At 51.0% G+C, this 9,371-nt stretch overlaps 1 protein-coding gene across 4 annotated transcripts in view; it reads left to right on the top strand.

Moving 5' to 3' along the window:
• Agpat3 (1-acylglycerol-3-phosphate O-acyltransferase 3) overlaps positions 1-9,371 on the top strand; it is a 91,194-nt gene that overhangs the window by 58,079 nt on the left and 23,744 nt on the right. Inside the window, exon 1 of one of the 4 annotated variants that reach the window (XM_031348758.1) lies at positions 5,476-5,848. The exons of 2 other annotated variants lie outside the window; for them this stretch is intronic. The gene's annotated coding sequence lies outside the window, so the exon portion shown is untranslated. Of the gene's footprint in view, positions 1-5,475; positions 5,849-7,903; positions 8,034-9,371 lie in introns of those variants that run through there. One more of the 4 variants, XM_031348757.1, reaches the window with a different exon arrangement.

Here is a 9,371-nt window from a genome sequence, read left to right as displayed (position 1 = left end):
CACTGTTAGCACCACACAGGCATGGTGAGCCACACAGGCACTGTTAGCACCACACAGGCACCGTTAGCACCACACAGGCACTGTGAGCCATGCAGGTATGGTAGAGCCACACAGGCACGGTGAGCCACACCCACACAGCCCTTCTCTCCAGCTGAAGGGAGTCCTGCTGCGGTGTTTTTTTTTCCTCAGCTGATGGGATCAGCCTCAATGTTTTCTGCTTCTCTCCAGTTCCTCTTCTCCCAGGAACTGACTATCGGAACTCCGTGACCAAGTCTGAATTTTTATTATCATGCTCCAAAGTCCCTTATGGTGATGTGCAGTGTATTCTTGGTAGAGAAGGTTCATACAATCCTTCATGTTTTACAGGACTCCCAACACTTACTTTGTAAGCAGACAGCACTTTTCTAGAGGGGTAGACCTTAGAGTCACTGGTGTTTCATGGGCTGAGGATCAAGACATCAGTCGGTTTTGACAATTAGTGCTGTATTTATTTAACCTTTAACCTAGATCATTAACCTAGATCATAAGTGCAATGAGAGTTTTGTGTAACCCTTCAGTCTTATAGATGTAAATATTTCCCCAGTAAGGTAAGTTTCATAACTATGCAATTTAACAGCGATACCTTGCTCTAGTTAGGGTCTCTGTTGCTGTGACAAAACACCATGACCAAAAAGCAAGTTGGGGTGGAAAGGGTTTATTTTGGATTACACTTCCACATTGCTGCTCATCATTGAAGGAAGTTAGGACAGAAACTCAATCAGGGCAGGAACCTGGAGGCAGGAGCTGATGCAGAGGCCATCGATGGATGATGCTTACTGGCTTGCTCCTCATGGCTTGCTCAACCTGCTTTCTTATAGGATCCAGGACCACCAGCCCAGGGATGGCACCACCCACCAGGGCCTGGGGCCTCACCATTCATCACTAATTATGAAAATCTTTTATGGCTTGCCTGAAGTTTAATCTTAGGGAGGCATTTTCTCAATTCAAGCTCCCTTCTCTCTGATGATTCTAGCTTATGTCAAGTCGACATAAAACTAGCTCAACAGCCTCCAAGTTGTTGAAGATTCTTTCTAAAAAGCATTTACTTTTTCTGCATTTGGGAATAAAGTCACTAATGTACCATGCTGCATGTGTGGAGGTCAGAGAACAATTAGGAGCTGGTTTTTATCATACCTGCTGCTGACACAGGGTCTCTTATTGCTGTCGCTGTGCAGTGTACACCAGGCTACCTGTCCATGAGCTTCTGGTTGGCTCTCTTGTCTCCTCTACCCACCTCACAGTCCGAGTCCGGAGATGGCACATGGGCTTTTTATGTGAGATCCAGAGCTCAAACTCAGGTGTTTAGGTTTGCATGGCAAGTATTTATATCCATTGAGCCACCTCCCACTCCTAAGAATTCCTTGTAGACTTCCCCACCGTCAACGGGTAGGTATTTAGCAACAGAAACCCTTGGCCAATGGGAGAACATACAGACATTTGGATAAAATCTAACCACAGAGCTTTAAGTGACTGTGTCAGTAAATAAATAAATAAAATTAAAAAAATCCTTGTTCTGTAAACCAGACTTTCTATAAATGTTACTGAGAGCAGACCAACATTGGAGGAAGCCTGGGAGTGAGATGGTGTGGTGGGCTAGAGCATTTCCAAGTCCATGGTGAAAGAGAAGCCAAGTCTAAGCTCTGTGTGTGATGAAGGTTTACAGATGATGCTAATGTGCTTAAGATGCCACTGGAAGCCGGGCGGTGGTGGCGTACACCTTTAATCCCAGTACTTGGGAGGCAGAGGCAGGCGGATTTCTGAGTTTGAAGCCAGCCTGGTCTACAGAGTGAGTTCCAGGACAGCCGGGGATATACAGAGAAACTCTGTCTCGAAAAACCCAAGGCGTGGGGAGTGAGGTGGAGAAAGTCACAGGTCAGTAAGTTTTAAGTGACTTTTTTCTTTAGTTATTTATTTTTAGTTGTATTTTATGTTTGTCCAAGAGAAGGGCCTTGAACACACTATTTTACAAGGGCTGATAGCTGTCAAAAACCATCCTAAAGCTGGGCGGTGGTGGCTCATGCCTTTAATCCCAGCACTTGGGAGGCAGAGACAGGTGGATTTCTGAGTTCGAGGCCAGCCTGGTCTACAGAGTGAGTTCCAGGACAGCCAGGGCTACATAGAGAAACCCTGTCTCGAAAAACCAAAACCAAACCAAACCAAACCAAAAAACCAAACCAAACAAACAAAAAAGTAAAATGAAGTGACTGCAGACTTTGCCAGCTACTTTTAAGAACTTTAGGGGAGCCGGGCGATGGTGGCACACGCCTTTAATCCCAGCATTTGGGAGGCAGTGGCAGGCGGACTTCTGAGTTTGAGGCCGGCCTGGTCTACAGAGTGAGTTCCGGGACAGCCAGGGCTACTCAGAGAAACCCTGTCTCGACCACCTCCCCCCCCCCCAAAAAAAAAGGAATGAGCTCCAGAGAGAAACAAAATAGCAAGCTGGCACTTCTAGATCTTCAGCCATGATAAGGGCCTGAACCAAAGGAAAAGAAGATGAAGCCTGATGAAGAGAGCTAGATGGTCGTTGGTCGTTTCCCTGTAAGGCTGTTCAGCCAGACGGAGCCTTACCCATGAAATGCTAATGGAGCAAGGCTTCCTCCCTTCTCCTGACTTTGTACTAATCTAACTACTAGTTCTCAATTAGCCAGTGGCCCAGCTTCCCAGCCTAAGGAGTTTTCCACCCCAGAAAGAGCTCATCAACGTGACCAAGGAGGCCACCTAGACAGCCAGGCAGGGCTCGGGCTGGTACTTGGCTCTGATCCATGTTACTCCTCCAGTGAGCGAGGAGCATCCTCGGGCCCCACATTCAGGTGCCCAGAACTGCCAATGAGCAACACAGTTTTTAGCTCAAGGAAGTAAGAGTTTATTCTGGAGCCAAATACGAGTGACCAAGGCCCAAGTACACAAATTTAGGGTACCCCCAAATACCATATCCCTGTATAGTAGCAGCTATATGAAATTTTTATAACAACAAAACAAAGAAGTCATGCATTAAGGTAGTATCAAAATAGCTTGGTGGAGACATCTGGTAGGTTGTTACAACAAAGTGGGGAAGCCTCTGATGTAGGCTTCAGATGCCATGTGATGGCACTCGCAGCCCTCAATCGGTGGGAAATAGGACACTCAGTACATTCCAAAAGGATTTGCCTCGATCATAAAAATGTTATGTCAAACACAGAGGTGGGCTATGAATATCCCTTAAGAGGGCTAAAGATAGCTCAGGATGATTTAGTTCTGGACCTGTAAGATCCCCTCTTTCTACACTCACAGAAACATAAGAAATAATGAAACTGCTCTGATGTACCAGGCTGCCTAGTAAATCATTAGTGCGGCTCATACTCTCTTTTATTGGGAATGTTGGTTCACAGAAATTTCTGTCGGTGTGTGGGGGTGGGGGTCACTGCCACGCACACAGAGTCTTGCTGGGGAAGTGCTGGCTTCAGTAAGAAGAGCAGCTGTGTCTAGACACCAAGCACCGGAATGACAAAAGTTGGTGTCAGTTGCTATTCCTGAACATATGAGGTCTGGCTCACCATGCCAGGTGTATGTGGCCTCTGTAGCTCAGAGCTTCCCTGGGACGTTCTGCTGAGCCGGTTAGCTTGAGGAGTGTCAGGCTGGGGGCAGCATCTTTGCCGAGAACGTTCAAGGTCCTGGAGTCCTTCCCCAGCACCTCTTCTCCATCCATGGCGAGTCGAGCTGTGGGCTTCAATATTGTCTTCCCGTTTTCTTCTTTATTTACTTTTGTCTTCGAGACAGGGTCTCTCTACATAGCCCTCCTTGGCTGTTCTGGAACTCACTACATAGACCAGGCTGGCCTTGACCTCACAGAGACCCACCTGCCTCTGCCTTCCAAGAGCTGGAACTAAAGGTAAACACCCCCACACCCAACTGTCTTCCAGCTTTTTAATATTTCATAATTATGGAATAAATACTTCATGCAAAAAAGTATGAAATGTAAAAAAGTTCCCCAAACCCTATTGCTCCAGAAGCCAGAGGTTACCTCTAGGATGGATGATCACTGTCTCCCAGGGGAGGGGGGCACCTGTGCTTCATAATGTAGTCACTCCGTGTACGGATGTCTGTCTCAGACCAACCAGTAAAGAGTCTGCAGGTGGGTTTGGCAGCTGCATGTCCCAGGAGATGGTGTGCTATGCCCAGTGGCTGACCTGTCACTGTGACTGTGCCTTCAACACGTGGTCCCCCTCCTCAGGAGCCTTCATTGTGCCTTTCTTGGGAATGCCTGCCTGCAATGGCCCTATCTCTGTCGTCACTCTACTGCATTCTCTGGGTGATGGCAAAAGCGAGTTTGTCCCCTTTTATGAAATCAAATCTTTAAAAGGGAAATTATTTAGACTTGAGGTAGGTGTCCTCAGAATTAGGGCTGTAAATATCCTGGTAGCTCCCGGAGGCCGTGGACTTGTGGGTCGTTATTGCTCCACTGTGACCTGGAGGGCCAGGTGGCTTGGCTGCAGGCAACAGTGAGGTTGAGCCTGAGTTGCATGCTGGACCCAGAGTTGAGGAAAGCCCGAGTCTGTCAGCCCCTTAGCCCCATGGCTAAGGAACGAGGCCTTGGCTGCTTCCCTCAGAGAGAAGGCTATGAGCCCCTGTGTGGACCTGTCTCCTGCATGCCAAGGGAGATGTGGACTGAGAATCCGAGTGTTAAGACACTTTCTTGAAGCTGGGCTGTCATCCTGCCTTCCTGGAAGCTCTCGGCCATACTGTGTGACCCCTGGAATCCCTAGGTGTTCCTTCGTACTCAGTGTGCCAACTAGAAAATATCCCCTCCCCCTCCCCACAAACTGCTATCAATCACACCTGCAGGGTTAGCACCAACTAAACTTGGGGTGCAATGGTGAGACAGTACCTCCACTTCCCCTGGGGAAGAACCAGTCCTCAGCCCAGGCATGCCCTGTCTCCAGCCTTGTCCTGGGTGGCCAGCATGGAGGTTCATTTCATCTTCTGGATTGTAGCTCTTACTCAGCTTTCATCTCTGGCTACCCCCCACCCCCACCCCCACCCCATCAGATGGAGCATAGGGCCTCCTCCTCTGTGTCGCTTTGCCTTCCTGTATGTATTTACCATACCCCTATCAGCCGATACTGGGTCATTCCATTATTGCTCTGTAATCCTGGGCTGGGCCTGTGGCCCTTAATCCACAGAGAAAGGGACTGTTGTCTCCACCCAGTGCAGAGAGGCAGGTGAGGCTGCAGAGGGCTAAGGGAAGGGACGTGGGAAAGACCCTATACTGTGGCTGGGTGTGAGGTGGTATGGCCCAGCTGCGGCTGCTTCCTGTACTTGGTGAAATCAGGCAGAGTTCCCAGGTCAGAAGACTGAGTTGTACTTATAGTGAGGAGGCCCTGAGAGCACAGCCTTCCTGTGAGCCCCCATGTGTGACATCGTTCCACCCACCAGCTTGCTGCGGTTGGGGAGTATAGCATTGCTTGAGGCTGGGCCGCGGGGAGCAGTGGGTGCTAAGGCTGCCGAGAGTGTGGGTAATCTGGCCCGGGCACCTCGGCTGCTGGGAGCTTTCTTTCCTGCACACCGCTCTCCTCTCCCCTCCACAAGCCCTGCCGCTCTCATGTGCCAAGTATGAACATGAGCTGGCCACACAGCCAGCTCTGACGTTTCACCCACTTGGCAGAATGGCTATTTTTGTACTCTGGGACGTAGCTGAGTGGTCACTATACTATCCCCACTCCTGCCAGCTGAGTCCTGTTGCCCTGCTGTGGGAGGAGGACAGACTCTCCCAGCCAGGACCCCAACCCTATGAAATCCAGAGCCTAGGAAGAGAAGGAACGAAGACGAGCAGGTAAGGAGCCAGGGTGCCCTGGAGTTCCTGCCAGGGCTGCGAGGGCAAAAGGAAGCCCGATGGATGTCCTGCTTCCTGCTGGAATGGAAGCGCAGGGACAGGCTCAGAGTGGCTTTAAGGCCATTGACCCTGCTGGCCTCGATTCGCTGGTAACTGAGCAGAAAGAGCCTTGTGTTTCCAGACGTAGAAACCCAGGCTCATCCCTCAACTACGAGAAGGTCGTAAAGGTTCCCCCCCGGCAGCCAGCCAAGCTGGGCGGCCTGATGGGGCAACCTTGACCTTGGGGAGTGTGGGTGGGGTAGAGTTACTAGAATAAGTTATAGACCAAAACTTGAATTTGGCGTCAAGTTCGGAGACAGCAGAGAAAAGGACATACATAAGAAGATAACACTTGCAGGGCGTGGAGAGAGGAGACTTTAGGTATGAATTTACATGTTTTTCTCATGGATGAGCTCTTCAGAATAGGCCTCCCTCCTGAAGGGTCTACATGCTTCTGTCGAGATCTGAGCCAACTCCTCCCAGAGGGTCTGAGGGCAGAAGGCTGTGTCCCTCCTCCCACTTAGCCCTTGTGGCCCCAACCCCTGTGGCAGTGTTAGCTGCATTAAAGAATAAGTGAGGAGAGGTTTGGTCAAAGTGGCAGGCTCTAGGAGTGACCACTGCAGCAATATAGGTCCAGGGAGGGGTACCGACTAGAAGTAGAGAGCAACCCACGGTTGTGCTGGGGTCTGTGAGTATTAGGGTGGCCATGGGCTGCTGCCTATGTCTGAAGTAATTGCAGTGGTCACCACAGAGAAGTGCGGCCTTGCTGCTTGTTAAGAGCGGCCTCTGTTATTCCTCATATGTGATTCTTATGTACCACTGGCTGAACTAGTAGTTTACAAAGTCTCTCTTACTTAAAACTCATCTACTGAGGTTTTCTGAGTTTATATTCAAATGTGGAGCTCAAGTATTTGACGGCTGAGAGGACGACCCCAGCGCATGGGAGAAAGTGGGCCCCCTTCCAGCCTTCCGTGGTTACCCTGCCGGCCCACCTTCTCCATAGCTGCAGGTCCCAGGTGGTAACCTCTCACTGCCGTGTGCCCTGTGGAAGCTGAGGGGGGTCGTTCTGAGACCTACTTAGTTTGTCCGAGTTTGAATCTCCACCTTCCCGAAAGTCTAGTTTACATGTGTGAAATATGGTGCCAGCTTATTGCAAATGTTTCAATGCCCTTGTGCCTGACCAAGGTCTGTTAACGGCCTGCAGAGCACCTGTAACCTCAGGGTTTGTCCAGGAGAGCCACTCTCAGGAGGACTCTTCAGTGCCCCTGCCACACTGAGGGAGCAGGGACCTCATGGAGAAAAGCAGTGGGGAAGGTGACTGTAGGCACTGGGGCATCAACCCCACCCAGCTGAGCTTCTCCTGGCCCCCTACCCACCCCCACGGCCTCCACCCAGCCCCTGGGCAGACAGTAGGTCTCTTCTGATTCTTCTGGTTGGAGGTCACAGGATCTCAGGCTTCTGACAGGATGAAGACAGGCTGCACATTACAGGTGCCTGGGCTTTGTCCTGTCCTCGCCCCCACTCCCTGCCCCCAACCCTGCCCAGGAAAGCTAGAATCCAGCCCCACCAGCTTCTTAACTCTGGGCGGCAGTGTGTGTACAAAAGTTCATGACCAAGAATGTCCACTGGTGTGCAAGTATACAAGAGCTCTAAGAGCAATCGTCATTGTGTGCATGTGTATAAGATGAATGTCATGTGTGTGCGTATGTGAGGGCACGTGTGTGCATATGCATTGTGTGGCTGTTCATGAATGCATTACATATGAGCATACACATGTATGTGCATGTGTGTGAGTATACCTGTGTGCATTATGTATATATTATCCTGTTCACTTGTGTGCTATTCATGTATGTGTGCACAAGTGCATGCATGAGTGTGTGTGTGTGTGTGTAAGTGCACCTGGATTATGCAAAAACATGCATGTGTGGGAGCATGGTACTCTGCCCTGCCCCAGGGTGGTGTCCTGGGGTAGGAGACACAGCCACGCCTGTGAGCCTGGTCCTGTCACAGGCCCATTGTGGGGTCATCAGGCCTGGGAGCTTTGTGCCTCCCTCTCCTTCCCTCCCCACCATCGCCACTGCTCAGGCCTGGGCAGTCACCAGAAACACCCTGGAGGCCGTAAAGATTCAGGAGCTGGGGACTTGGGGTAAGTTAGGGGCCTGCTTGGTGGCACTGGGGCCTGATCAGTCATTGGAATTGCTGCCCCTACTCTCTACTTCCCTGCAGGGGCTTACTGACTCCCTGCCCTTCCTCATTCTTTAGAAACAGCCTCGGGGCCATTAGGGCTTAGCTGCAACCATCCATCTGGTACTAAAGCACCCAAGGTGGGGGCGTCTCTTCCCTCCGGTCCCTTGACTCCTCTAAGGGGGAGGGGCTCCAGGCCATGCTGTTATGCACATAAATGGCTTCATAGCCCCTATGCAGCGGCCAAACGGACCAAATAGACTACTGTGTCTTCAGTGTGACTTCCTAGCTCAGAGGGGAAGAGGAGCCAAGAGTTGAATTTATCTCCTTCCTTGGGACGGCAAAAAAACTTGCCTAGTCTCTCTCTCCCTCTCTCTCTTCCTCTTCTTCCTTTCCTCCCTCTTCCTTCCTCCTTCCCTCTTCCTCTTCCTCCCTCTCCCCCCACCTTCTACCACTAGCTAGAGCTAGGTCACATGTTCTCCTGGGTACCTGTTTCAGGAGGAGAGGGGTGTGGCCTTGCGCGCTATAGGCAGCTGAAGTGTAGGCATGCTCCGCCTCCAGCTTCCAGGTGCTATTAGCTAACCTTGGATGATTCTGGTGCCACAAAGCAGAGTTCTGTCAGGAGTTGGAGGGGCTAGTATGTGACTTTTAATTGTACCTTCAACTCCATTAGTCAAGACAATGAAATGCTCTAAGATTCCCACAAACTCAGCCACGGTTTTACGGTTACTTTTTAAAATTTGTCTGAATCCAGTAGAAACCCAAGTCCACCGGAGCCCAGGGGCCTGTGTGGGCTGCTGCGTGAGAGACCTGACATTCATGGCCTGTGTGTGGGCTGCTGCGTGAGAGACCTGACATCCATGGCCCGTGTGGGCTGCTGCGTGAGAGACCTGACATTCATGGCCCATGTACGCTGCTGCGTGAGAGACCTGACATTCATGGCCTGTGTGTGGGCTGCTGCGTGAGAGACCTGACATTCATGGCCTGTGTGGGCTGCTGCGTGAGAGGCCTGACATTCATGGCCCATGTGCGCTGCTGCGTGAGAGACCTGACATTCATGGCCTGTGTGTGGGCTGCTGCGTGAGAGACCTGACATTCATGGCCCATGTGTGGGCTGCTGCGTGAGAGACCTGACATTCATGGCCTGTGTGTGGGCTGCTGCGTGAGAGACCTGACATCCATGGCCCGTGTGGGCTGCTGCGTGAGAGGCCTGACATTCATGGCCCATGTGTGCTGCTGCGTGAGAGACCTGACATTCATGGCCTGTGTGTGGGCTGCTGCGTGAGAGACCTGACATCCA

The sequence above is a fragment of the Mastomys coucha genome, unplaced genomic scaffold (assembly GCF_008632895.1).
Source record: "Mastomys coucha isolate ucsf_1 unplaced genomic scaffold, UCSF_Mcou_1 pScaffold3, whole genome shotgun sequence".
Classification (NCBI taxonomy): Eukaryota; Metazoa; Chordata; class Mammalia; order Rodentia; family Muridae; genus Mastomys; species Mastomys coucha.
This window is presented reverse-complemented; position numbering and strand designations above follow the sequence as displayed.